Source organism: Hemitrygon akajei, chromosome 3 (genome assembly GCF_048418815.1).
Source record: "Hemitrygon akajei chromosome 3, sHemAka1.3, whole genome shotgun sequence".
Taxonomy (NCBI): Eukaryota; Metazoa; Chordata; class Chondrichthyes; order Myliobatiformes; family Dasyatidae; genus Hemitrygon; species Hemitrygon akajei.
This window is the reverse complement of record NC_133126.1, coordinates 147927882-147950888: the sequence shown is the minus strand read 5'-3', so window position 1 is coordinate 147950888 and position 23007 is coordinate 147927882.

Genomic DNA, 23007 nt, shown 5'->3' with positions numbered 1-23007 from the left:
TTTTCGACAGAGGCCAAACATAGAGTTGAAAAGTTTTAAAAAAACATGCTGGAAACACTCAGCAGGCCAGTCAGGAATTAACATTTAAGGGCTGGGATCTTTTGTTGTAATCGAGTTTTCTGTCATCACATCATATTTCCAACCTCTGCAATTTTTTTTAATATTCATTGCCAGAGAAATCAGATTGGAAGCATTTACAGTCTGAATAGATACATTCTGCTGAATTGTCACCCAATCTGTGTTTGCTCACAGATGTTGTCAAAGAAAGATGGATCTCTTTGTAACATTGAAAGTGAAGGTGAGGGAAAGATGATGGTTCTGTGAATGTGAAACTCATTGTGATTCTATTTGATAAACCTTGACTCATTTTTTCATCATGACCAAGACTCACTCACCTTCTTTGCAACTACAAAGATATCTTATGTATCTTTTTACCTCCTGCTATCCACCATTTAATCCCCAAGGATACTCTCCACATCAAGCCACAATTTACTTGGTTTCTTTCAGCGTGGTGCACTGTTGCTCAGAGTTTAGATTGCATAATACTGACAGAAAACCATATTACACAATCCAAAAATTATGAAACTCAGATTATATCATTTAATAATCATTTCCAGGTGAAATTATACCAAAGTGCAAAACTGTATTTGGGCATTTGTGGCTATGTGTCAGCACATCCAGCTTTCCTAACTTCAGTAAAACATGCTATTTAACAGTCTCTCATTCTCTTTCTCTCACACACACACACACATACACACACACACAAACACACGTGTGGAGCCAATAAAATTGCTAACATTAGAAGCTGCCAACATTATCAGCTTCCACATGATTGGGCTGTACTGAATGCACTCTCATCTCTAAGAGCACTAATGAAAATCTTTAATTCTTTTTCATCACCAAGGATTTTCTCAAGATCACCATTGTGTTTCTGTTTGCTCACACATCTTTGTGTTATTCTCAAGGTCTCCCCATTGCTGTCACAAGCAATGGCAGGTGCTTTTCTAAGAGATAGATCATGAAAAACTTGAGCTATACAGTGCTTCAATGATGTGTCATTTCTAAGTGCACTCCCACCACTTCAGCTCAGCATGACCACGATGACAGCCACAGCATCACATGACCTTGACAGAAATCTGCTCTCTATTTCCATCTGAGGCATATTGTTTTACATGGCTAACTGTAGAGTTGCTCTCTGCTAATAATTCCAGACCCTGCCCTCTTTTGGTTGTGGCCAGTACTCTGCATTTTCCCCATTATGTACAGAGCCATGTGATCTTGACATGAAAGGCTTCTCCCAGGCCAAAGCCACTGTGAGCCCAATATGTAGAACTAGGTCAACTCAACTCACCTTCAGAAGAACCCAAGAATTGGCAGCATGAATGGGATATCTGGTTCCTTCAGGATGCCCTATGACTCACTTAGATCTTTGATTTCAGCCCTATTTCCCTGCATTGTCCCCATTGTTTTGAACTTCGATGTGCAGAAATTAATTGAGCCATTTTGAATAAACTATATGTGAAAGTCTCCGCAGCTCTCCAGCATAGAAAATATCAAAAAATCATCACTGGGTGAAAAGATGTCTACTCGTTTTGTTTCAAAATGCTTATTCCTTATTCATACCTGGTAATGTTTCTTGCATCCAGTTGCCTCATCCAGAGGAAACCAACTTTTTGCAATAAATCTCTCAAGCCCTGTGTATATTTTGTCACTTTTAATGAGATTTCCACTGAACCTTCGAAGTTCTGGGAAGTATAAATCTACCCTGTTTAATCCCTCAAAGCAGTCTAGTGAATTCTTGCTGAACTCCCTCTATGGAGAGGCAAGGATAATTTCTTTTCTAAGGCAAGGAGATTAAAACCATTCACAATACTCCAGATGCAATCTCACTAAGGCTCCATAAAACTACAACACATTCTCCTTATCCTTATATTCAAATCCTCTCATTGTAAAAGCTAACATACCATTTCCTTTCCTAATTGCTTATTGGATATTAGCTTCCAGTGCTTAGTTCACCTAATTCTTTTGAACAGTAATGGTACACATCCTCTCACTGTAACAAATAAATTGCACTTGTATTTTGTGCACCAGGATAAATGATCTCTCATTTTTTCATCAAAATCGCTCCTACATGCTCAGCTGATCTGTCCATGAGAGTGAGAGAATGTTTTTAGTTATGTGCAACAGAGATGAGTTTATTTATGCTGTAATCTGATCATGCACAACAGCCAGTCCTCATGTGCAGCATAATTTCCTCTAGAAAACTGTGAGCTGCTTATGGGTCATATTCCTGTATCCACTGAGTGCACTTGTTTATGAATGCCATCCCTTCTGCTTAATGATAATTGGCTGTCCCTGGTGACATGGGAGTGGATTGACATTTATCAGGAGTGAGGGCCCTTAGTATTATTAAGGATCCCACCCACCCATCCAGCATCCTCTTTGACCTTACTACCATCAGGCAGGAAACTACGGTCATGATGTGAAACAGTTTCCTCCTCCACCTCCCGTCTCCCTCCCCGGCCATTAGGCTTCTGAACTCCTAGCCACATCGTGTTTAAAGTGCCAGAGGTTAATCTGTTCTGTACCTTCTATTATATAAAATTAATGCACTTCTGTCTATTACTTGTGTGTGATTCATCTGTAGATTCTATCCTTACTTTCAGAAGTTATATCGTGTGTTATGTGTACTACTGTGCTTTACACCCTGGTTCGAAGAAACGTTGTCTTGTTTCTATATACATTATATGGTTACATACATTATATACATGTATATAGTTAAATGACAATAAACATGACTTGACATGACTTGATGTCCAGTCATTTATGCTGCTACCCAGAAAACTCCATGGTTGGGATGATTTCACAAGGCTGATATACAATAAGATGGCTGCTCTTGATGGCATGCCATTATGCCTTCCAGTTTTCTTTGGCAGCGATGAGATCTCCATCTCAGTGCAGAGGTAGAAAGACTTGGAATGGCTTCATACCAGAGCCTCCCAGGCAATCTTCACTTGAACCAACAAGTATGGTGTGGATTGATTGGCCAAAAGCAATTCAGAAAAAGTGCAAATGGTCAGGATGTTATGGTTTTATTCAACATTCTGCTAGATTGTAAACGTAGATGCATCCATATCCCTGTAGTTCACCAGGTGGGCCTGACAATTCACTCACCATCTTATTGTGCAAAAGTTTTGTGAAAGCATCCCAACCATGGAATTTTCCGAGCAGTTTAAATGACCTGACACCTCTCCACCTCCCATCCACCCCATTCCCCAATTTCCCACAATGTTCTCCTTCTACCACATACCAGACTGTAGCACATTATTACCTTGTCTCTGATCCCATAATGCACTGCTATTAAACCATAAACACAAGAAAGTCTGTAGATGCTGGAAATCAAAGGAACATGCACACAAAATGCTGGAGGAGCTCAGCAGGTCTGGCAGCATCTGTGGAAGTGAATAGATAGTTGATGTTTCGGGCCGAGAGCCTTCTTCAGAATTGAGAAAGGAAGGGGAAGATGCCAGAATAAAAAAGGTGGGGTGAAGGGAAGAAAGCTGTTTGGAAGAAAGCTGTTTGGAAGATGATAAGTGAAGCTAAGTGGGTGGGAAAGGCAAAGGGCTAGCGAAGAAGGAATTTGATAGGGGAGAAGAGTGGACCATAGGATAAAGAGAAGGAGGAGGAGACCTAGGGGAAGTAATAAGCAAATGAGAAGAGGTAAAAAGTCAGAGTGAGGAATAGAAGAAAATGGGGGGATGTAGATTATTTTACCAGAAGGTGAAATTGATTCATTTTTATTCATTCCTTCTTTCTCCCATTTTGTGTCCTGATGCTGTGAGGGTTGTACTGAGGAAACAGAGTTGTCTCCTCAAGCCTAGCAAAGGGGAAACAGAAGAAAATTTAGGTTGCACCCGGGGCACATTTATGATGAGGCAGTATTACAAAGAGCTATACTCTTAATAAATACAAAGTGGATGCAAAAGTTACAGTGACATATTGTTAGCTACAGATTTCCTTCAACCACTGGTCACGAGGTGCTTTAATCTTCAGTGGCTTCTTTCTCCACAAAGTGAAGGATCCTGATCCTCCAGTGTTTTATTTCTGACAACACTGAAGGGTTTAGCTGATGAAGGCAATGCCAGCATCAGAGGTCAGAATCAAAGTAATGAACAAAAACTAAGGCAGCAGCATTTTCTGCTGCACCGGTATTGTACCCTGACACCACTCAAGACTGAAGGAGAATGATCAAGTTAGCCATAGAATGGCCCTCCTATTCCTACTGCTTTTACCTTATGAGGGGTGATTGATAAGTTCATGGCCTAAGATAGGAGGAGTCAATTTTAAAAAACCTAGCACATTTATTTTTAAACATAGACCCCTCCTATATTTACACACTTAGTCCAGTGGTCATGGAGCATATGGATCTTGGATCTCCAGAAGGTGTCCACAGCATGGGTGATTGATAAGTCAATGGCCTAAATTAGGAGATGAGTTATACAGCTCTTGTTACATGCACATACAGTTCAACTCATTGAGTGTTTGTGCAGAAAGTTTGAAGTTAATAACTCATCTCCCTCCACCTTAGGCCACAAACTTATCAATCACCCTGATGAGTTGTGAACTGATGAGTTATTAAATTCAAACTTTCTGCATAATCACTCAAAGAGTTGAACTGCATGTGCATGTAACAAGAGCTGTATAACTCATCTCCTCCACTTTAGGCCACAAACTTATCGATCACCCATGCTGTGGGCACTTTCCAAAGGCCCAATATCCATATGCTCCACGACCGCTGGACTAAGTGTGTAAGTGTAGGAGGGGACTATCTTGAAAAATAAAGGTGCTAGGTTTGCTAAAATTGACTCCTTCTACCTTAGGCCACAAACTTATCAAACACCCCTTGTAAATATTAGAAATAAAAGGAAACTGAATAACCTTCTTGAGAATTCTGGGGCTCTGATAGAGATCTTTGTATTCTCTTTAGCCACAGACAAGGTGCCAGATAGCTAGAGAATAACTAGTCCCCCAGCGAATTATAGGCCATTGAGCCTTACAAAAATGATAGGGAAATTGTTGGAGGAGATTCTCAGGGATAGGATTCACTCACACTTGGAAAAACTGGAACTTGTAGGGCGGTGGCCATGACTTACAAACCTGACTGAGTTTATGACAAGGTGAAAGAGATGATTGATAGGGTAGGGCCATGGGCATTGTTCCATGGACTTTAGTAATTCATTCCTCAGTTTCTCATTGTATGCTGATCCAGAGGATGGGATGCATGGTGACTTGGTAGAATGGATTCAGAATTCAGTTAGCCATAGAAGGCAAAAGGTAGTAGTGGACAGATGTTTTTCTGAGTGCTGGTCTGTGATCAATGGTGTTCCATTGGCGTCAGTGCTGGGACCTCTGTATAAAATGTATGTGAGTAGGTTAGTAAGTTTGAAAAAAATTGGCAGAGATGTAGCTAACAAGGAAAGTCATTAAAAGATACAGAAGGAAATGGTTCAGTTTGGAAATATAGATGGAGAAATGACAGATGGAGTTAATCTGGACAATGTGAGGTGTTGTACTTTGGGGAGGAGGTCAAATGTAAGACACAAATTTTGCAGTAAATGCCAGGACCCTTTGGGGAATTCGTGGAAAGAGAGATCTTGGGGTGCAAGTCCATAGATCCCTGAAAGTGACAACACAAGTAAAATTGGCGGTAACGAAGCCATATGACATGATTGCATTCATCAGTGATTATAAAAGATGACAGGTCATGTTGCTGAGTATAAAGCTTTGGTTTGATCACATTTGGAGAACTGTGTGCAGTTTTGGTCACCCAGGAAGGATAAGGAGGCTTTGGAGCGTGTGCAGAAGGTGTGCATTAGGATGCTTTCTGTGTTAGAGAGTCCCAGCTACAAGAGTTTGATCAAACATAGATTGTTTGCTCTGTCATATTGCAGGTTAAGGGGTAGCCTGAAAGAAAATTTTTAAACTATGAGAGGCATAGACAGGGCAGATAGTCAGAGTGTTTTCATGGGTTGATAATGTAAAATACTAGAGAACACAGATTTAAGATGAAAGGTGGATAATTTAAAGGAGATATTTGAGGTAAGTTGTTTACACAGAGTGGTAAGCAGCTCAAAACAGTGCTCAACTTTCTTTTCATTCCTCTTGAGCAAGCAAACCAACAATGAAACACACAACTTCACAAATAGTTTAAGTAGCCTTATTTATCTCTTAACTAAAAACAATGAATAAATTAGTAATTCAAGTAGTGTTGTTTAACTCTTAACTACAGCTCTAATTTTCAACTTCTAACTACAGCTACAGATCTAGTCTAATTCAAGTATAAAAACAAAACTGAGGCTTCTCTATTTGATCCTTCTCTAATTTATCAAGATCAAGGTTGCAAGCACTTCATAGTAATACTTAACAGCGATTGACAAATAACAGTGTATTTCAACTTTCCAACATTCACTCTACAATGTTATGGTATCCATAGACAATGATTTGGCATTTGAACCGGTTCTGGACTGACCTATTTGTTCCTTTGACCAGGTTCTTTCACCTTGCATTGTCACCCCTGTCATTATTTTATCCCTCTTGTCATCCATCAGTCACAGTTCTCCTTATGTCCTCTCCTTTCTAACTAAACCTTACTTCAATGAAAGATTACTAACTTAAAATATGAGCTCAATTTCTATCTCCCCATATGCTGCTTGACCACTCAGTACATCCCACCTTTTTTGGTTATTTCAGATTCCCAGCATTCTTAATGTTATGCATTTGGTTGCTGTGAATGAATTATGTTTCCAGAAGTCTGGACTAATAATCTGAATATAAGAATTTCTAAAAGCTTGAGTATTAAATTCAGTCATTTCGATAAAGGAATAAAATGCTCCTGTCAGTAATAATTGCCTGCATGATCTAGAAACCTTCCTCCCCAGCCTGTTATCAGTCTCAAGACTAAAGCATATTACAGCTCACTATGATAGCTTTGGTCCTGTAAGTGGGCTGCAATCCTCCACTCAAATTTTCCTTCCAGAATAGGTTGTTAACAGAATTATATTGTGAACCTATTTAGAAATTTAAAACTATTAAGTCAAAGCAAGTAAATTTAAAGTTGCTCCCCGTCATTGGCGTTACGTACTTTAAAAGTAGTTTAGACTCAGCACTTTGGTATTTAGAAATACTTACCAGCCTGCATTTGATTATCATTGTTCTCAGCAACATTTTAATAATTGCTGAAACATCAGCAAAGCAAAATAGTCACTATGGTGATTATTTAATAATTAATTTAGTCTTTTCATTCAAGTTAATAGCATTTTAATAGCTTAAAATTTTCAATGTATTTTCTGCTTCTAATATAACAAAAAGGAAAACATGTTATTCATTGTTCAATATATACCTCATGGAAACATTTAAAGCATGAGGAAATTACGCTCAGAATGTTATGTTAAAAAATCAATTTCAGCAATATTTTATTCAAGATCCCTCTTTTCTTCATCTTACTTGATGCTATGACATCTAGAAGCAACTGATTGTCTTGACGTGATTTTTAATAAAGTCAAAACTTTCAAGGCACCATTTATTAAAATAACTTGTTGGACAATGTTTACTTGGTACAATTACCTAATGAGTAGAAAATTCTGAACATCTTTGTCTTAAAGCTGCGGATTTAAGAATCATTCCTTCAATGAAGCCTAGAGACAAGTAATCATTCACAATCCATGCCTGCTATCAATATTCTTCAGAAAATCTAAACCTAGCTATTTATCCTTGGTAGTATATGAGCATTGATTCCTTCTGATTTTAGGAATGTAGAATAGCATATCTGCTAGATAAATACTGTATGCATTGGGAGAACCTTGCTTTCCAGAGTCATAAGATAAAATTGAAGAAAAAAGTCACATGTAGGTGCTACTGTTCATCTGAAAGGAATTTGTGTTAGTTGTACCAAAAGCTGCTGTCTTCTCATTGCAGCAATATGAACCTTTACTTATGAATTTTATTGGTGGAATTCAGGGACACTGTAAAGTGCAAAGTTTGAGCTCAATAGAGCCATTCAATCAAAAATAAAGTATGTTACATTTTTTAAAAATCATCAATGAACTACATGTGTGAGTGAAACATTTGCAAATACACCTTTTTCTAAAATCATTTTTTAAAAATAGATGGCTCTATTGATCTTTTTTAAATGTCTAGAAATTCACACCCTTTCAGTGGTTTTATTGATAGTTTAGAGTGGAATGAATCTTACAATGTAGTAGCATGGTTAGGGCTACTTTTTCAGAACACATATTATTGACTGCTTGGGCATAGAATTAGTTTTCTCAAAATCAGGATCAGAATCAGAAACACATTCAATAGAACTGACATATGTCATGAAATTTGCTGTTTGGTATCAGTAGTACATTGCAATACATAAAGATTACTATAACTTACAAGATATATTTAAAACATAACATAAGAAGAGACCACACTAGTGAAGTAGTGTTCATGGGTTCATGGACCATTCAGATATTTGAGGGAAGAGGGGAAGAAGTCATTTTGAAAGCACTAACCGTGCGTCTTCAGACTTCTAAGAAAGGGGATCTGTCTTGGGTGTTGAGAGTAATTAATAATAGATGCTGCTGCTTGAGGGATTGCCTTTTGAAGAACTCTTCAATGGTGATAGAGCTGGCTGAGTCTATAACCCTCTGCAGTGTTTTCTGATCCTGAACATTCTGAGCATTGGCACCTCCATATCAGACAGCGATGTAGCCAGTTAGAATGATCTCCATGGTGGAAATTTGCTGGTGTCTTTGTGATGTACCAAATCTCCTCCAATTCCTTATGAAATATAGCTGTTGGTGTTCCTTCTTCGTAATTGCATCAATATGTTGGGCCCAGTGTAGCTCTTCCGTGAAGTTGACATCCAGGAGCTTGAAGCTGATCACTGCAGACCCTTCAATGAGTATTGGTGTGTGTTCTGACTTTCCCCTTTCTGAAGACCACAATCAGTTCCTCAGTCTTACTGATGCTGACTGCAAGGTTGTTGCAACACCATCCATTCAACCATCTGATTTTTCTCACTCAGCAGCATGACATAGGCATTGCCATCGTCCAGGTCCGAGGCCGAAAGGAGAGCCAGTGAGATTGCATCCACTGTAGTAGTAGGCAAATTGCAGTGGGTCCAGTTCCCTGCTTATGCAGGAGTTAACTCCAGCCATGATCAGCTTCTTAAAGCACTTCATCACAATAGATGTGTGTAACAGTGTAATAGTCAATAAGACACCTCACCCTGCTCTTCTTTGGCATTGGTATGATGAATGCCGTTTTCAAGCAGGTAGGAACCTCTGACTGCAGCAGTGAGAGTTTGAAGATGTCCTTGAGCACACTAACTATTTAGATAGCACTGGTTTTCAGTGCTCTGCCAGGTATGCGATCAGGGCCTAAGCCTTGTGAAGGGTCACCTTCTTAAAAGATACTCTGGCATCAGCCTCTGAGATAGAGATCACAGAGATGCCCGATGATAGACTAGCTTTGGCTAAAGTAGGTTCCATGTTTGCATTTGTTTTTATTCTTCTGTTCTTTAATCCTAGATTTTCTTTGTATTGATTTTAGATTTTTAAAATTGGAAGTATTCTCTTAAGTAAATGAAGGAGAGGACTTGCAGAAAAAGATGGCAAATGTAGGTACAATTGAACTACTTTGGACTGCAGCCATTACAATTGTAAAATGTCTCAAGCAGAGATCTCTCTACCTTCACTTCACAAGGCAGACATCAGTGACCATAGGTCTGTGCACAGAATCTGGATCAAAGACATTTTTGAGATCTGAAGTTTGTTATCCCATGGTACTTTCATAGCAAGTCTTTCCATTATCTCATCTCAAGAGACGTCATAAATAAGCACCTTTCTCAAGATTATTTACAAGATACAATATTTTCATTCATTTTCCTGAGATGAAGTTTGTCTGTATATGACGGTAGATTGGCTGAAGGGAAAGACTCAAAGCATTTTCCACATTAAAATCCTTACTGAACTATGACTTTCAGGAAGATAGGTCAGCATTTTCATGGATTTATTTCAGCTAAAGGGCAAAGCGTTGTCCTGTGACACTGGTCAGTAACTGTCCATGATGCCAATATTCTTTGAAGGATGAAAGGATACTCATGAGGATACTCATTCAGGGTCTTTGGTTCCATGAAGTAAAACACTTCTCATTGTATCCATGGAACACTTTTCAGAGCAGAGTAATAACATATTACTGAGCGATACTTTTGAGGTGGTCTTCCTTCTGTAGCTGCATTCTCCTGTTCACCTTGTCTTCCTGGGCTGTTACTGTAGCTCCTCCAAACAGAGCTTTTGCATGGAGTAAGATTATGAACTCTGGGAGATTCCATCCCATAACCATAACTTTGCAGCTATGTTGTTACAAGTTTGCTACTTTACAGAAAATGAGAAAATGAATCTTCACTTCCCCACCCCGTGTGCTGGGAGTCATTTCCCAGGTGTAGCCCCCGTTACCCTTTATTTGCCAAAAGCTCCACCTTGTAGTTGGTGATGTCCTTGATGATTGTCGAGACTGGCGTGGCCACTGTTGTTTCAACTTTCTGTTTGCAAATGATAACTGGAAATTGCATGATTCATGATGATAAGAGATCTGTGGGGTATTAAGAAAGTAAAAAAGTGCCAAAAGATGTGATCTAGAAGCTTACAATTCAAGAAGCACACAGGTTTCACATTACCGTTACCAGTATCCACTGTGAATGTCCTTGTTAGAAAGTCCAAAAGATTAGCTCTGCTTTGTTTTCTTGTTGGATTGCCTGCAGAGTAATACAAATGCAGCAAAACACAAATTTCACAACATTCAGTACTGTGCAAAAGTCTCATGCACATATTTAAGGCTAGGGTGCCTAAGACTTTTGTACAGTACTGTATTTGTCAATGTGGAGCAGAGAGTGAGTTAGTAAATCTGGCAGGAGCAAAGGATATTGGGAATGATGAGGGTGGAGGACAGGGGTGGAGCAAAAGGATGCTGGGAATAGTGGGAGGGATGTGGGACAAGTGGCAGAGAAGGGCAGAGGGGGCAATGATGCAGGTGCAGACACACCCAACTTTGAGATGTCAGGCAAGATCATTTGATTCCAAACAATTGTTTTATTGATCATTACAGAATGTCTCTCTGGTGTTTCCCACTTCTTCCCTTCTCCCTTCCCCTTTTCCCAACTATGATTCCCCTCTCCTTAACTCCTTCCCATTCTCAGACCATGATAGAAACCCATATCAGGATTAGGTTTATCATTAATCGCATGTCATGAAATTAGTTTTTTTTTTGCGGCAGCAGCAATGCATAAAATTAATACAATATTGTGTAAAATTCTTCGGCACACTAGCTTTATGTGTGTGCCCAATACTTTTGCATACTACTTTACTTTGGTGATAATAAACCTGATTCTTGTTCTGATTTGGGCTTTAATTCCATATTAGAGACTTATACATTTAAAATACAATATCTAATTCTAAAAAAGATCTAATGGATCCACACAGAGGTTGAACTTCAATTTAAACTGATGATGATGACGTCGACTCAGGCCTGAGAGGCCAGTGTTGGGCATTTTCATGCCTTACAAGGCGCGGAACGAAAGACTGTGTGGCGCGACACTCTTCACACAGACATTTCGCAGTACTTTTCTTTATTTTATGAGGTCCAGTTGCGAGCTCAACACTCAAGCCTGCACGGATGGAAAGCATACTCAGGAACTGGATTCGAACCTGGGAACCTCCGTTCCGGAGCCCGGCGTTGATGTCACTGCGCCACCAGCCGACAATTTAAACTGAAGTATGTATAAACACAACATCATTACTTTGAATGCCTGAAATGTTATGTATTTGAGAGTGAGAATGCTTATGGCAGCTGTTACATTACACTGGAAGATAGCCCAAGTATTAGAGATTTGAGAAGAAAAATGTTTACCATGTTTCAGAGCCTCTAATCATCTATCAGTAATTTGTTGGAAGGCAGCCTGCAGCAGCACAAAGAGAAGCAGAGTTCTCTCCAGGAGAATCAATTCTGGCTGCTCTCTACTCTTTGTCATTGAGTCATCTGGGGCTCAAACCACAAATTAGTGAGTCACTACACCATAAAAATCTTAGAATATCTGGCAGCATCATGACTGAACCATCAGCTTAAGGATCATTAGCACTCAGTTTTTCCTGCGTGCCAAAGCTAAAACTGGCTTTACACACTGACTGAAAGGTATGTATATTTATAATTAGTATCAGGCCACATTTGGGCTTCTAATTATGCTCCTGTAACAAATGTCCGGCATTTATTAATAAGGACACTTTCTCTATTACTATTGCCATCTTTAAATTTAGTATACTTCACCTTTGTCACAAGTTGCTGCTTTATTGCATTCAGTGTGCTGCACTAGTTATGTCTCTCCCTCACAAATGTTTCTACTGAAAGCTCATTACCAGCAAGAGAGCTCACCAATGCCTCTACTTCCTCAGGAGGCTAAAGGTATTTGATATGTCCCAGTCAACCCTTACCAATTTTTATCGATGCACCATAGGAGGCATCCTATCTGGAAGCATAATGATTCAGTATGTCAATGGCTCTGCCCATGACCTCAAAAACCTGCTTACACTTGGGGACGTAGGTTAGCACATCATGGTAATCATCCTCTTGTCTATGGTCTATAGTTCTTGCTGTGTCAGTAAAGCAGCCAGTATAACCAAAGACCCCACCCACCTGAAAATTCTCTCATATCCATTCTTTCATTGGGCAGAAAACTCAAAAGCCTGAAAGCATGGAACACCAGGTTCAAGACTGACTTTGACTCCATTTTTACGGTTTTCTAGAACAATAAGCTGGACTCTTGCCCTCACAATCTGCCTCCTTATAATCTTGCACTTTATTATTTATTGGCCCTGCACTTTCTCTACAGTTATTCTTTATAGAAAGGACGTGGACACTATAGAGAGGGTGCAGAGGGATTTAATAGAACGTTGCCTGGATTAGAGAACATATCTTATGAGAATTGGCTGAGTGAGCTAAGTATGCTCACTCATGCATTTCTCTTTAAAATGAAAGAGGATGAGAGGCAACTTGATATAGGTGTACAAGATGATAAGATGCATAGATTGAGTGGATAACCAAAGACTTTTTTCCAGGGCAGAAATGGCTAAAACCAGGTGGAATAATTTTAAGGTGATTGGAGGACAGTATAGGGGGGAATATCAGAGGTAACTATTTTTACACTGAGAATGGTGGATGTATGGAACAACCTATCAGGGTAAGGCATTGGAAACATTTAAGAAACTCTTAGGCATATGGATGATAGAAAAGTGGAGGGCTAGGCAGGTGGAAAGGGCTAAATTGGCTTTCGAGTAGATTACAAAGTCATAACAACATTGTTGGCCGAAGGGCCTGTACTATGCTGTAGTGTCCCATGTTCTGTTACACCTTATTCTGCATTGATACCCCTTTACTTTGTTTTATTTTGATGCATTGTGTAGTCCTTTGATTTGTATGAACAATGTGCAGGAGAAGATTTTCTCTGTATCTTGGTACATGTGACAATTCTAGATATTGGTTCCACCCTGTTTTCTTCACCTCTGCACTCTCCTACAAGAATGAAGAGAATCAGAGAATTTATAGGATTGACCACTTTGCAGTTTAGGATGAAAGAGGTAAATTTCAAAAGATCAGGAGCTATCAGAGTCACAATAAGACCATAAGACACAGGAGCAGATTTAGGCCACTCAGCCCATCAAGTCTGATTTATTATTCTTCTCATCCCCATTCTCCTGTCTTCTTCCCATAGCCTTTGACACCCTGACTTACCAAAAGCCTATCAAACTTTGCTTTAAATATACTCAATAACCTGGCATCATGTATAGCCTGATTTCTACAGATTCTCCACCCTCTGGCTACAGAAATTCCTTCTCATCTGTATTCTAAGTGGACATTCCTTTAGTTTGAAGCAGTGCCCTCTGGTCCGAGTCTCACCCACTATAGATAATGTCCTCTCGACATCCACACTGTTTAGCTCTTTCACTATTCCATAGGATTCAATGAGATACCCTCTCATTCTTCTAAATTCCAGTAAGTACAGGCACAGAGCCATTAAACACCCTTTCATTGCTGATGTAGGCACGTGGCCTAGTGGGCAAGGCATCAGACTAGTAACCTGAAGGTCACTGGTTCGAGCCTCAGCTGAGGCAGCGTGTTTGTGTCCTTGAGCAAGGCACTTAACAACATATTGCCCTGCGACGTCACCGGTGCCAAGCTGCATGGGTCCTAGTGCCCTTCCCTTGGACAACATCGGTGGTGTGGAGAGGGGAAGGCCTGCAGCTTGGTCAACTGCCGGTCTCCCATACAACCCTGCCCAGGCCTGTGCCCTGGAAACTCCAGGCGCAGATCCATGGTCTCTCGAGACCGACGGATGCCACCAACCATTGCTGGAGCCATTCTCATGAACCTCCTCTGGACCCTTTCCAATGGTAGCACATGTTTTCTTAGATAAGGGGCCCAAATCTGTTCAGAGTACTCCAAGTATGATCTGACCAATGCTTTAACATCACTCTGTTGCCTCTTGACAAAAGAATAACAAAAGACTCAGAGGTGTGCATTGAGGGAACAGACAGTTGAAGCTTTGTTAGACTATCTGTATAAGAAGGGAAGGCATATAACCTAAGACATGTTTCAAATTTCATTCCAGTCTAGTTTTTAAATAATAAATGTTTTTGTTTAATGGGAGAGCATGTTGTTAGCACCATGCCTTGTACTTGATTCAGTTCTAGTAGCAGCAAAATGGCACAGAGATTTATCCTTAAGAACTCTCATGAACTGTTGAGACATCTAACATAAAAACTCCATTACCACCTGCTTAATTTATACCAATTTCTATTAACACGAATTTGTTTTCCTGAGGAGATCATAATATTGGTTGCTAGCTATTAAAAGTATCATGTCACTGCATGTAATTTACTAAATGGTGTGAAAATGAAAAAGTATATTTATGTGTGAAATTGTAGCACACCATTTACCATGTTCAGTGATAAATTAGATAGAAAGTGAGGCATACATTCTTAAAACAAAGATTCTAGCTTGCTTCAGTAATTATAATTTGCTTAAGTAAATTCTAACAACCTACAATTACAACGTGACTGTACTGTTTTTGCAAGAACATATTCATCAGATTGTAAATATGAGTCCCAAAAGACAACACCATATATAAATACCTGTAGTTAATTTAGTATTTTCATTCAAGTTAATTGTATTTTAATAGCTTAAGAATCACTAATTTCATTTCTGCTTCCATTATAACAAAAAGTTGGCATCAGATGGTTGGTATTGTTCCTTTTTGTGAGGTGATGGATTTACAGTTTTGAAGCTTTGAAACCACAGCAGGTACTGTACTTCCTTTAGATTGATGATTAAATAAGATGGATCTGGATTCACTGCCATTTACTTATGTCAGTGGCTGATGTTGCTGCCGTACACATAAGAGGCCTTGACATCCAGAGTAGAAATGTTGAATGTACTAAGAATCATAGAGATACTGTACATCCTTATCCACAGCCAATGGTGCCATTTGCTTCTGTAACCAGCTATGTTTTAGGTCTTTTGCATCCCATTTACCAATATTTGGATGCCTTCCTTGTTGTTTGACTTGGACTACCTTTCCAAATAGACTATCCTTCAGTTTGAAGCCATCCATCCTTCAGAGTGTAAGTCTCTGCCAAGCTGCTAGGTAAATATTGAAGTCAGGAGAAGCTTTGGATCTGAGAAGATGTCAAGAATATACCATGGACAGTGAAGATGGAAGATGATGTGTCTGTTATGTTAATTGCATGTCATTCATGTTTCAGCAGTGTCCAGAAATATGTTAAGAATACAGATGCTAGAAAGACCAGCATGTCATTACATAGAACATGTAGCATTTAGTCCCAAGGGGTAAGAAGGGGAGGAGGGGCATTAACGGAAGTTAGAGAAATCAATGTTCATGCCATCAGGTTGGAGGCTACCCAGATGGAATATAAGGTGTTGTTTCTCCAACATGAGTGTGGCTTCATCTTGACAGTAGAGGAGGCCATGGATAGACATATCAGAATGGGAATGGGATGTGGAATTAAAATGTGTGGCCACTGGGAGATCCTGCTTTCTCTGGCAGACAGAGCATAGGTGTTCAGCAAAACGGTCTCCCAGTCTGCGTCGAGTCTCACCAATATATAGAAGGCTGCACCGGGAGCACTGGACGCAGTATACCACACCAGCCGACTCACAGGTGAAGTGTCGCCTCACCTGGAAGGACTGTCTGGGGCCCTGAATGGTGGTGAGGGAGGAGGTGTAAGGGCAGGTGTAGAACTTCTTCCGCTTACAAGGATAAGTGCCAGGAGGGAGATCAGTGGGAAGTGATGGGGGGCAGGGGCGAATAGACAAGGGAGTCGCGTAGGGAGCGATCCCTGCGGAAAGCAGAAAGAGGGGGGAGGGAAAGATGTGCTTGGTAGTGGGATCCCGTTGGAGGTGGCGTTAGTGACAGAGAATTATACATTGGACCTGGAGGCTGGTGGGGTGGTAGGTGAGGACAAGGGGAACCCTATCCTGAGTGAGGTGGCGGGAGGATGGGGTGAGAACAGATGTGCGTCAGTTAACCCTCAATGAACCCAGATGCCAGATGACAATGCAAACCCATGGCTTGAAGCCTGGTCCTTACTACAACCAAAGTGACGCTGCTGACTCAACATTTGCAGGACTGCAGCAATCAATGTCCAATAGGGTCTTCCACTCACAAAAGAAATGTCCAAGATGGTCACTCACGGTTTCACTACACACCATCTTTGCACCAACTTGAAGGCACCAACACTTGTGTCTCTGGGTAGCAAGCAGCAGCATGATCTTCATCCATGTCAGCTCTTCAGAACCCATCCTGACTCCTTAGAAACATAGAAAACCTACAGCACAATACAGGCCCTTTGGCCCACAATGTTGTGTCGAGCATGTCCCAACCTTAAAAATTACTAGGCTTACATATAGCCCTTTATTTTTCTAAGCTCCCTACACCTATCCAAAAGTCTCTTAAAAGACCCTATCGTATCTGCCTCCAACACCGTTGCCAGCAGCCCATTCCATGCACCAACCACTCTCTGCATAAAAAACTTACCCCTGACATCTCCTCTGTACCTACTCCCCAGCACCTTAAACCTGTGTCCTCTTGTGGCAACCATTTCAGCCCTGGGGAAAAGCCTCGGACTATCCACACGATCAATGCCTCTCATCATCTTATACAGCTCTATTAAGGTCACCTCTCATCCTCCGTCACTCACCCTATTCTCATAAGGCATGCTCCCCAATCCAGGCAACATCCTTGTAAATCTCCTCTGCACCCTTTCAATGGTTTCCACATCCTTCCTGTAGTGAGGCAACCAGAACTGAGCACAGTATTCCAAGTGGGGTCTGACCAGGGTCCTATATTGCTGCAACATTACCTCTCGGCTCCTAAACTCAATCCCATGATAGATGAAGGCCAATACACCATATGCCTTCTTAAGCACAGAGCCAACCTACGCAGCTGCCTTGACCGTCCTATAGACTCAGACTCCAAGATCCCTCTGATCCTCTAAACTGCCAAGAGTTGTACCATTAATATTATATTCTGCCATCATATTTGACCTACCAAAATGAAAAACTTCACACTTATCTGGGTTAACTCCATCTGCCACTTCTCAGCCCAATTTTGCATCCTATCAATGTCCCTCTGTAACCTCTGACAGCCCTCCACACTATCCACAACACCTCCAACCTTTATGTCATCAGCAAACTTACTAACCCATCCCTCCACTTCCTCAACACACACAAAATGCTGGTGGAACACAGCAGGCCAGGCAGCATCTATAAGGAGGAAGCACTGTCGATGTTTCGGGCTGAGACCCTTCGTCAGGACAATGCTTCTCATTATAGATGCTGCCTGGCCTGCTGTGTTTCACCAGCATTTTGTGTGTGTTGTTTGAATTTCCAGCATCTGCAGATTTACTCGTGTTTGCCTCCACTTCCTCATCCAGGTCATTTATAAAAATCACGAAGAGTAAGGGTCCCAGAACAGATCCCCGAGGCACACCACTGGTCACCGACCTCCATGCAGAATATGACCCGTCTACAACCGCTCTTTGCCTTCTGTGGGCAAGCCAGTTCTCGATCCACAAAGCAATGTCCCCTTGGATCCCTTGCCTCCTTACTTTCTCAATAGCCTTGCATGGGGTACCTTATCAAATGCTTTACTGAAATCCATATACACTACATCTACTGCTCTTCCTTCATCAATGTGTTTAGTCACATCCTCAAAAAATTCAATCAGGTTCGTAAGGCATGACCTGCCCTTGACCTGCCCTGCCCTTCTGCAGCTTGATGGCCTGACTCGAAACCCTTGGCCCAATGGCCTGACTTTAATTCCTCAGCCCGACAGCACAACTCTAATCCCTCAGGCCAATGATCCTACTCAAATCCCTCAGCCCAATGGGCCAACTAGCCTTCTCTGAACCACTAGTCGGCTCTAACAAGACCCTGGCTGGCTACTCCAAACAATGAGCAGCTTACTGATGGTAATAGATCTGCTATCCACGTAGTTATTGGAGTCAAGAATAGTCTTACAGTGTATAACAACACATTTAACAAAGGCAAATATGTGCTTGTGTGGTTTTCACTTTGATAGCATCTAAGCTGTTACAAAACATAGAATCATAATGGCATACAAGGCTGCCATTTGGCTCATTGATACCAAGTCATTTTTTGTGAAACCATCCACTCAACTAAGTACCTCAACGCTTTCACATGTGCAAGGCAATCAAGGCAAATTGCACCGATAGCTAGGCAGCTCTTTCCAACAAAGGCAGAACTAGCCACAGTGCCAACGTTGAGCTGGCTTTGTTTCCTCATCTTGAACTGTCCAGGAGCATTTCTGTAAAGCACTAAGCTAAAGGGTATGATACACATTGTGTTTGGCCCCTGAGATGTAATCTATATAGAACTATGCATCTAGCACAACTTCTTTCATTTGAATTTGGTTATCAATCTACATGACAAAGGCAAGACAGCTGAATAGTTTACATCTGTTTTTATTTTAATTTAATTACTATTCATGATCTTAATAAAGTTAGGTAAAATGTTTTTAGTATTATTCTAACAGTATTTAATATTTCAAAGTTCAAAGTTAATTTATTATCAAAGTACATATATGTCACCATATACAACCCTGAGATTCATTTTCTTGCAGGAATTCAAAATAAATACAAGAAACACAACATAATCAATGAAAGACTGCACCCAAGAGTTTGGACAGACTACCAACAGGCAAAAGACAATAAACTGTAAGTACGAAAAGGAAAGATAAAAAATAACAATTATATTAAAAATAATAAATAAGCCGTAAATATCAAGAACGTGAGATGAAGAGTCCTTGAACGTGAGTCCTTAATTGTGGGAGCAGTTTAATAATGGGGCAAGTGAAGATGAGTAAGGTTTTAACTTCTGGTTCAAAAGCTTGATGTTTCAGGGTAATTACAGTTCCTAAATTTAGTGGTGTGGGTCCTGAGGTTCCTCTACCTTTGTTATGATGACAGCAGCAAGAAGACCACATGGCCTGGATAGGATGGTGATGTGAAGGCATAGAGGAGTGAGATATCAGTTTAGATTCTCCACCTTGTAGCACATGGAGTAGGTCACATTCCTAGCAGCTCTCTCTCTTTTAATATATTTTATATCCCACTAACAGATCCCCTTTAATTTTGATAATTTACTACTTCTACTGAAGGATTTATTATTTTTACTGACTTAATTACAATGGCCAAAAAAAGTCGTTCTGGTATTGAACTGAGAAGCGACAAGACTTTCCCTGAAATGGAGCAAACGGAACAAACCAAGAAAACGGAGGAACCTGTTACACTGGCGGGAATATTTTCTTCAATACAAGACATGAAGTCGGAATTCAGATCGCTTAATATTAAAATTGATAAGCTGGCCGGTTCAAACGGGAAGCTCGAAAAAGCTATTTCTACGATTCAAGACTCTCTGAAAAACTTGGACTCTCAACTTCAAACACTTGAGCAGACTACAACCCGAATTGAGAGTGAGCATGATCTATTCAAGCAAACTATTAAAGATCAAGGAATGAAGATATCTTCAATGGAAAAGAAAATTAATGAAATTACCTCGGAACTGTCTAAAACGAAGAAAAGAATGGTTGATTTAGATAGTAGAGGGCGTCGGAGGAATCTGCATATTCTGGGACTGCCTGAAAATACTGAAGCTGGCGATCTGTTAAAATTCTTTTCAGATATGCTGTACTCACTTTTCAATGAGACCCTCGAAACTAGCCCCTTAATTGACAGAGCTCACAGAATTCCATTTTCTCGGCGTTCAGCCGAATTACGTCCTTGAGCAATTGTACTTTCTTTGCATTATTATACGGCTAAAGAAGCTATTATTCGAGAAGCCGGAAAGAAACGGAAATTATTCTTCAATTCAACACAAATTCGTATAGTTGAAGATTATCCACCCAAGATCTTTGCTGAAAGGAAGAAATATCGAGAAGTTATGAGTGAAATGTATAAATTAGATTTAAATCCCTCCCTTTGCTTTCCAGCAAAACTGATAATTTTTCCTGAAAAATCTCAATCATTGAGAATCTACTCTCCTCAGGAGGGATGCAAGTATATTAAAAACCTTAAAGTTAAGTCTACTGAATAAAATATTAAAGTTACTCCGATTACTCAATAGGCAATTTTGAAGTATCTGCTGTATGAGTTGTTTATGGAGCTTTTGAGTTAAGTACATGTTATACTTTTTCATTCTCTGATATGGGATGTGGTCGATTTAATTTTTTAAATCTTATTAATAATTAGTACATATATAACTGTCTTGTAGGGAACCTTTATAGTATTGTACTTTAGTGGTAGTGTATTAATCTTTTTATTTCTTTTATTTGCTTCAATACTTAAAGTTTTAGGTCTGTTATATATATATATATACTCATTTACTTTTCTTTTTCGAGAGAAAGAATATTGTTTGTAACATTATTCCTTCATTTGAATATATGTTTAAGCTACTTTAGCTGATTCTAAAATGGCCGTTGCTGATTATGTTTTTATTAATGTTAGACATAACATTATACTAGTTGAATTCTGTTTGTGCCTTTTATTATGGCTATTTTCGGTGGGGTTTTTGCTTTTTTTTATTATACGGAGCTGCAAGATGGAGAACAGGGTCAAAGGTTATTAGTTAGCATGGGACCAGCCTATTGGTTCCTTCATTTCTATCTATTGGGTGAGGGGAGGGGGGGGTCTATTAGAGTAGGTCCTTTTCTTGATTGGGCAGTTCTTTTGATGGATTTCTCTTTCGTAAATGCATCACTCCTTCTGGTTGTACCCGCGCCCTTTGGTTTAATCTGTACTTGCATAGTATTTCTTTTATATAATATTAAACTCAATTTTAAACATAGATGTTAATAAAAATCAATATAATATCTTGGAATTGGAACGGTATCAATCATCCCATTAAGCGTAAAAAGATTTTTAAGAAATTAAAAACACTTAATGCTGATATTTTTGCGCAAGAAAATCATATACGAAAACAGGATGAGGACAGGTTTTTCCGCTTCTGGAAAGGGCCTTTATTTCACTTGCTGTCGGATAGTAAAACAAGAGGCATTTCTATATTTCTTAGTCCCAAAATCCCTTTTGTACATCTTAATACTACTACTCATTCGATTGGAAGATATTTAATTGTTACCGGTTTATTATGCGAGCAAAGGGTAGCTCTGGTGTGTGTATACACACCTAATGTAGATAATTCTGATTTTTTTAAGAAACTTTTTTCAGAGTTACCGAATCTCAATGAATATAAGCTGATCATGGGTGGTGACTTTAATTGTTGTTTAAATCTGCCGATTGACTGGTCATCAACCAATCCGTTGCTTCCAAATAAAGCGGCAGCTTGTATTAACTCATTTTTATTAGAATATGGCCTTGTCGATATTTGGAGATATAAACACCCCAATGATAAAGATTTCTCTTTTTTCTCACACGTCCATCATAAATATTCTCGAATTGATTACTTTTTTTTTAGATCCACGTCTGTTAAACTCTGTTGTTGAATGTGCATATGACATCATTGCGCTTTCAGATCACGCGCCTTTAAAGTTAACCCTTAAGCTTTCAGATAGATTTTAGAAAATCTCACAGTGGAGATTGAACCCCGTATTGTTACAGGATCCAGCTTTTGTTAATTTATTAAGGAGCAAATTTCTATATTTTTTGAATTCAATACAACTGAAGGAATGTCAAATCTGGTTATATGGGACACATTGAAATCTTTTCTTAGGGGACTAAGAAACTAAAACTAAAGTGGAATTGTCAGTGCTTATTAATAAAATTAAACAGATAGATAAAGTGTATTCAGTTAAACCTACTGAAGACCTATATAAAGAAAAGGTCGAACTTCAATTACAGTATGATTTACTTCTGACCTTTCCCATTGAACAGCAAATTTTTTAATCTCAAAGTTTATTTTATATACATGGGGAAAAATCTGCTAAACTTTTAGTGGGTCAGTTAAAGCCTGGGATGGTCAGAAGACAGATTTTAAAAATTCGTCGACCAGATAGAACAGAAACTTTAGATTCTTATGAAATTAATAAGATATTTATGGACTTTTATTCCAATCTTTATAAATCTGAATTCTCTGATAGTACTACGACTATGAATACATTTTTGCAAAGGTTAAATATACCCCAAATTTTGATTCAAGATGCCGATATGTTAGATGCACCTATTAAACAAGAGGATATAGCCTTGGCAATTAGGTAAAGCTCCGGGACCTGATGGTTATACGATAGAATTTTACAAGACCTTTCATGAAATGCTTATACCATATCGTCATCAAATGCTTACCAACTCTACATCCTCTGGGAACCTTCCTAAAATTTTTTATGAAGCACTAATTTCATTGATTCCAAAAAAAGGAAAAGAC